The sequence below is a fragment of the Fundulus heteroclitus genome, chromosome 7 (genome assembly GCF_011125445.2).
Source record: "Fundulus heteroclitus isolate FHET01 chromosome 7, MU-UCD_Fhet_4.1, whole genome shotgun sequence".
Lineage (NCBI taxonomy): Eukaryota > Metazoa > Chordata > Actinopteri > Cyprinodontiformes > Fundulidae > Fundulus > Fundulus heteroclitus.
In genome coordinates, this window is record NC_046367.1 from 2506043 (window position 1) to 2513463 (window position 7421).

General features: G+C 37.9%; 1 long non-coding RNA gene across 2 annotated transcripts; it reads left to right on the top strand.

Annotated features, from left to right (window-relative positions):
• The first annotated feature begins 426 nt into the window (after positions 1-426).
• On the top strand, positions 427-6818 carry LOC118563647. Of its 2 annotated transcripts, XR_004931320.1 has the most exons (7): positions 427-754; positions 1016-1237; positions 1592-1774; positions 3470-3611; positions 4482-4531; positions 5549-5798; positions 6737-6818. It is a non-coding gene; the product is annotated as an uncharacterized LOC118563647 (long non-coding RNA). The 2 variants fall into 2 exon arrangements; XR_004931319.1 differs by lacking the exon at positions 6737-6818 and having other exon boundaries at positions 430-754; positions 5549-6574.
• The last annotated feature ends 603 nt before the right edge of the window (positions 6819-7421 follow it).

The following is a 7421-nucleotide window of genomic DNA, read 5'->3' on the forward strand; positions in this document are numbered from 1 at the left end:
ACACGGTGAAAACAGGTTTGCGTTGCCTTTGTACTCTCCATTTACACACTACAAGGTTTAATTGTTGCTTAGGGGGACTTTCAGCTATAGCTGTGGGTTTATTTACAACAGTTTGCAGCCGAAACAGTCCTCCGTCAGCCGCTGTTTTCTTCTTCTGGGCAATTTGACGCTGAGCTTCAGAAATCACAGCGCTACTAGTGGTGTGGCATGGGAATTACACCGTTTAAAGTTCAAATACAAAACCACATAGTTATAGTTTCTCATTTGATAGTATGTACAAAATTAAAAACATCACAAGTGAAAAAAATAATAAATTCTAAAAAAATTTTTGTTCATAGCACAAAATAATTCACTGAAATAGCAGACAACGCAAAATTCCTCATTCAGTCACGTGACCCACGAGGAGCCGCTGTAGGATTCCGTGACGTCACACTAGTCAGAAGGTAGTCGGGAAGCGGTCATTTTACATAGCGTGTCAGTATTTTTTCACCTTTGCGATGGAGTTTGTATCTTTAAACGAGGACGAATACGAAGCGAGCCAACTTAATGTTAAAAACGAGGAGTGCTGTGTCCAGCCATATGCGTTTGAGCCGTTAGTTAGGCGTGAATTACGGGACAACACCGAGGAAAGTGGAGAAAGTAGGAGTAGCGATGATGACCACGCTAGTAGGCCGACATCATCGTCGTCCGACTCAGAATCTGCCAGTGAAGAGGATATTGACGACCGTTCCCATCGACTGACAAATACTGACTGGTATGTTTTTTGATTCTACGATTTTTTTTGACTTTCGAGTAGTGACCCCTCTGAGAGTGATGTCGATTGAATTGCTTTTATGTCTAATTAAATTCAAATTGATGCTAATGCTAAGCTACTTCTTTTGTGTTTTTGATTTGAATTTTTAAGCAACCTCGTACTGTAGGCATAGTAAACAAAAACTAACATTAGCCATTTGACCATTACTAATTCAGATTTTTAGGTGGGTGATTATGAATTGGGATTGTTTATATTTTACAGGTGCAAATGTGGCAACTGTGTGATTATGCCCACAGTGGATGAATGCAAGTGCTGCACTGAAACGCACCTTGTTGATCAGGAAGTCGAGTCAGCTGGGCTGCAATGTATAACCTTACATGAAGGCTTTCAGGGAAACTGCCTCAACCAGTATGTCCTCAAGGCATCTTTTGTTGAATTTTTGGAGGGACATGGTCCTCTTGGAAATGATGAACCAATAAACAAGTAAGTAGTTGAAAAATTGTTTATTGAAAATACATGTATTAGTGCTAAATTCTAGTCTTACACTGTATGCACCTGTGATGTAGTTATTTTACTGTAGATTAAATGCAGTTGTTTCTGCACCTTAGGCCTATATATTTTATTTAGAAACAGCAAAAAACATTGAAATATAACTACATTGCTTTAGTAAAACACAAAAACAATCATATTTACATGTACATAGCAAACAAATATAACATCAATTACATTCAGAACATATCACTTAAGTAGGGCCTAGTTTAAAACAGCATTACAATAATTTTGAAATTTTATTACAGGTCTAAACACTTTTTGCATCATATTTTCTTTCTATTTTAGGATTTACAGGTACATTGCATAAAGAAGAATGATCAGATGGATTTGGGGACGGATTGGAAAAAGAAATAGGAAAGTTCTTCCATCCTGTGCAGTGAATAAAATAAAAGAGACCTGGGAGTCAGCAGACTACACTGGTTTTAAATACCCAACTGTGTGAACCTCGACTTCCTAGTTGCCACAACTGTGAGTTTATCAACCTTGTCATATTGGTCTTTCACGTACTCAGGAGTAATTTGGGCTTCTAAATCTTGCCTTGCAACTTCATAAGAAGGTATGGCCTCATGACGAGCCATTACTTCATCCAACAATTCATCAATGTATGCTGAAATAGAAACAATAAGCATTTCATGCATGAAAGTTGAAAAGCCAAGTGTGAAACTGAACATTATACCAAGTACACACCATAAGTACAAGGGACTTTAACTTGTTTGGCTACTGGTTCTCCTTTTTTTGCCTTTGGAAATGAGAGCTGCCACATTTCTTTTCCAGCTTTGTTCTTAGCCTGCTGTCTGTTGGAATTCTCATTGAAATGGAGAATGGCAAGCATCAATCTGTAACAGAAATTTTCATGATGAAATAATACTTGGAATTAGGATGACAATATGTCAGTTAAGTTATTATCCATTCAGGGTTTAAGCAACCTACCTAGCATTCATACTGTGGTAGAAGAAGTGCAAGAACTTTGGTGCAAAGAAGCATAGACATAATATAAGAGTAGACGCGTCATTGGGCGGGATCTGCCTATGCTGCGATGCGTCAGAGCGTCCGCCATCTTAAATGTGGCAAATCTGCAGTTACTCAATCACTTAAACAGTATCAGAGGGACTTTAATCTCTGAATATACTTTGTATTCGTAGTATATTTTTTGTAATATTACAAGTTTATTTTCGTATCCCTTTAGCTTAATTCTCCTGAATTTATTCTCGTAAAGAATAAAAATATTTAAAATAATCTAACCTGGCCCTATTACTCCAGGAGTGAAATAATTCTGCAAACTGTGACTATTCTGGAAATGTTCCCCCTTAATTCTCATAATATGATGTTTTTATCATAACATTATCACTTTTGTGTTTGTTTCTTTATTTTTACTTTATTCACCTAGGACTTTTTTTCCTCATGTTATTAATTTTACCTCTTTAATACTCACCCAAAAAGTCTGTTCCTAAAGGTTCACATGTGAAACGGTTTTATGAAATAATGAAGACCACAATGTTAGATTTAGCAAATTGATCCTTATATTCATAACACATACACACAAATATATATATATATTCTCCAGTTAATTCAATGTAGCCCACGTCGTTTTCAGGACACCACCTAGACAACCAGCGGTTGAATGATGACATGTGTGTATATGTATATATATATATATATATATATATATATATATATATATATATATATATATATATATATATATATATATATATATATATATATATATGTGTGTGTGTGTGTGTGTGTGTGTGTGTGTGTGTATTTATTGCAGCACAGGAATGAGGCATCTTCTCTGATCCACGTTCACAATAACAGAACTCAACTTTTTTCTGCCACATACAATATGGCGGTGACGTTGACGTGCGAACCTGCGCCCTATGACGCGTCTACGTATATGATGTCTGTGCAAAGAAGCACACCACCTTGTGGTAGATTTCAACACTTGACGTCTGCACATGAGGTGACAATTTACCAATGTCGGCAAGCAGAGTACGGTTAGTGACAATTGATTTCACCTCAACATGGGCCCTTGAACCTGCAGTGATTGTGAAGGAAGTATTATGAAAAGCCCTTAGGAGATTGACTTTTGAGAAAGCTGAAAATAATTTTTCACTTTCTGCAATCCACTCTCTGTCCTCTACCAACTCATCATGTGCACAGGTTGGAAAGTTCTCAAATGAGTGTTCATGGATGTCTACAATGTGGTTCATCACCGACTTCCACTTGGCCACAACCAGCTCAGCATTTCCATCACTGCTTGCCCCACACCAATATACATGGTTGGAGATGCTGTGGATCCACGGTGAGATGGTGTGACATAACTTTTTCTTTGATGATGCGTCAAGCTTTTTTGTAATACCTGGAAGATGTAAATGTTTATTATATAATAATCCATATATAATATCCATATTTCTAACCTTACATAACAATCCATATATATATATATATATATACATATATATATATATATATATATATATATATATATATATATATATATATATATATATATATATATATATATATATATATATATAAATATGGATATTATATATGGATTATTATATAATACACATTTACATCTTATTGTAAACATTTACCTACTTTTTTTGCCATAATTGATATAATTCAAGCCATTCTGCCTACCTTTTGCTATATGCCAGGCATCAAACCATTGATTAATTGAGGGATGAATCTCGCGCATAAACTTTTTAACACTGGAATGACGGTCTGTTGTCAAGTCAGTAACAGTGACTCCAGCATCTTCTAGGAATTGAAGTGACCTCTTTAGGCCTTCCAACTCCATTGCATATGAGTTTTTCACTTCTGTACACTGAAAAAATGGTTAAGTATAATATTAGTTAATCTATAATCCTGTAATTGAAAGAGTACTCAATTAAAAACCACGCTAACATGACGTTCACTAAATCCAATATATATTGTTTGTTAACTTTTGTGGACTCAGATGTTGGTTTGCTCACAAAAACCATGGTATCAAATAAGAATCTGGGTATTTTAACAGCACAACCTTACCTGTACAAGCTGCATGTCCAACACTTTGGAGGTGTCCATGTCCATAAGGGAGTAGCTACCGTACTTGGCAGTGTGCCCTGGTGAGCAGCATCTGGCATTTCCACCTAATCTGACTTTGCTCTTTTTTTTGACATCACAGATGAGCAGCTCTTGCTTTTTTGACCAGAGACTATTCACAGCTGGAATAAGGTATGCCTTCTGTATGTTATAATGAGTACTGACGCAGAATGTTGAAATCCTCATAAATTTAAAACAATGCGGTACCGCGCACGTGACGTCACCGTCTCAAGAGCAACGCCCCTTTTGCCGCTTAGGTAGGGCATACAGGAGAGAACGCATACAGGAGAGAACGCACGGATAACAGATATGACCGACTTTACAGCCGTTAAACTTTCCCAAGACGATGTCCCAGGCACACGGTTTACTGGTCGCACTGTCGAAGAACACACCAACCTTCAGCTCAAACGATGGCTTGAGGTTCGAGGGCTTAAAAAACCGGAAAACTGGCCGAGTTGATGAACGGTAAGCTTTGTTTTTTTTTCCTGCGCGGCGATCAAGGCAGCGTCGGCCGTTTTTTTTGTTGTTGTTTGCAATCACCGTCCAGGAATGGGTATATGTTTAATGTTTGTCTCATTTGAAATGTTTTTGAGTAAGCTATCCTGGTAGCAGGCTATCATGTTAGCGCCTGCTACCATGATAGCCTATATGCTGTCATGGTAGCAGGCGCTACTTTATTAACATGTCGGCCACCAAAATACTCTTACCTTGACTTGATGTCGCTGGAATTGGGTCAGGATGTTCTTCGGTTGTGCCCTTTCCTCCGACAAAATGCTTGCTACATATGTACTTGAATTTGGTAACTTTTTCCGGGTTGAACTGTTGTGTAGGCCGACCGCCCCGGTGTTCCAAGCGTACACATTTCTCCTTGGCAGTCTTGAAGAAAACATCCTTCATATGCGGCCGATCAGCGTAACTCGAGTCGCTGTTGCACGTTCCATAGCAACAATGTTTAAAAACCATGGTCTTAGATTTGGAAAAAGCATTTGTTTACCGAGTAAAACCAAGGGTAACGCACGTCTCTTTTACAGCGACACAGCGGCGGACTATGCAAGCATGCCCTACTGCGTACCACGTGATGTGACGTCATCGTGACGTTGTGTTTCTAAAAATAGCTCGCGCGCGGTACCGCATTGACTGCCTTTACAGTACTACATCCACTAAACATTATGGAAGCGGCTAGCTGTAAGTTGCCAAGTGGCATGGTGCCATGTGATGGCTGAATTTTCCAGGTCTTCACATGAGAGGGGTCAACACTACACTGTGATGTCAAGGTCACCATGGTGCCCGATACCCTTGTAGATATTATTTTGCAGGCATTCCCACATAAAAAACACAAGGCTAGGAGGAACTGAAGACACGATTCGAAGACTATGAACTTCCTCTCTCTCATAGGGGTGTGAGTATATTCTCTAAACAAAAAAAGATAAATACAAAATTTAATGATCACAATTTTAAATTAATCCATTGTGTTATTTGATGTTTTTACTTACTCATCGCTCATTTCCATTTCAAAATCTCGGTCAGAGTCTTCATCTTCCTCAGGAATGTAGTCTAAATCACCATCATCATCAGCTGTAGCAGCACTACTGTCGTCTGAAAAATCCACTTCCATTGAAGAACAGTTCTTTTCAACCGAGTTGCCGAGCTTAACCTTGCAGGAAAAATCCTTTGCTCTCGAAAGCAGGCTTTGGGTCCCACAATGACATTTGGCAACTGGAGTGACATGCCAGGATTTTGGAGTTTGACATGATCTAGTGCATTTCACAACTATTTCAGTCTGTGACATTTTATTCTGAAAATGAATAAAAAATGAAATGTTTACAATTCTGAAAATAAGTTTTCAAAAGTTCTTTGGGTCGGGATTTATAAAATTCTAATTCCCATGTCTTGCTCTTTTGTAGAGAAAATTAAGTTTTATGGAAGGAATTATTAAATTTATATTAGACCCAGTCCTACATACCATTCCAGTTGACATTGTCTGTACACATGCATGGGTGGTCAGAGATAGTTCAAAAAACACATTAGGCTTGGCATTCGTTGAGATGTCGGTTTCATAGCAAGCCTTTGCATCATCCGACGACTCCATTTGACAAACACTTGCCTCATAAGCTTGTAGAGCACAGCTAACTGTCTGAAATATATGTAATGGAAGAGATTACAGTGGATAAAAAAGTGTGTGTGTGTGTGTGTGTGTGTATATATATATATATATATATATATATATATATATATATATATATATATATATATATATGCAAAGGATTTGGTTTTAAAAGTTTGTCTTTATTTGGCAGTGCCTACATGAATTGACATCTAATCCCTCTGTTTCTGTAGAACCTGTCCGTGGACCTCGAGCCCCAGAAGGCGGCCCTACAGTCCTTGACCAGCAATGTTACGTTCAAGAAAACTGGAGAACTGTAGGACAAAATAATAAAAATAAATCAGCTACTCCTGATTCTTCCCATAGTCCAAATAAACGGGTTACTCTTAATTGTGTTTGTGTGCATTTGTCACTGGGATGAACTAGCAACCTGCTAGCAACCCCCTCTTTCTCTCTAACATGGAAAAGCAGGTGTAGAGACTTGATGGAAAGGTAAAGCTTCAACAAATACATACTTGCTAGCTATATTAATGTTAATATATTTATTTTTTATATATTTTTAATTTAAAAATTTATATATTTTAATGTTTACCTCAGCTCGTTGACGTTTTTCATAGGCCGACGTTCAACGTTTTTTCACCGTGTCTGTGGGCTCGGGGTGCCCCATTTTCAGGGTAGGAATGGCATCTGGTTTAAGCTGTAATTTTGATATATTGAATCCAATTGATGCTGCGAGATCAGGATTGACGACAAAAGAATCTGCCATGAAGTGATCAGCACACAGTTTGCTATATCGGCTTGGACGCCACAGATTGTCCGGTTGATGTCTGTCTAATCTATTTACTTTTCGGATCCAAATTTGAAGCAAAACCGGGTCCTCCGGATAATTAAACATTGCTTTTCCCGATCCAAAGCCAT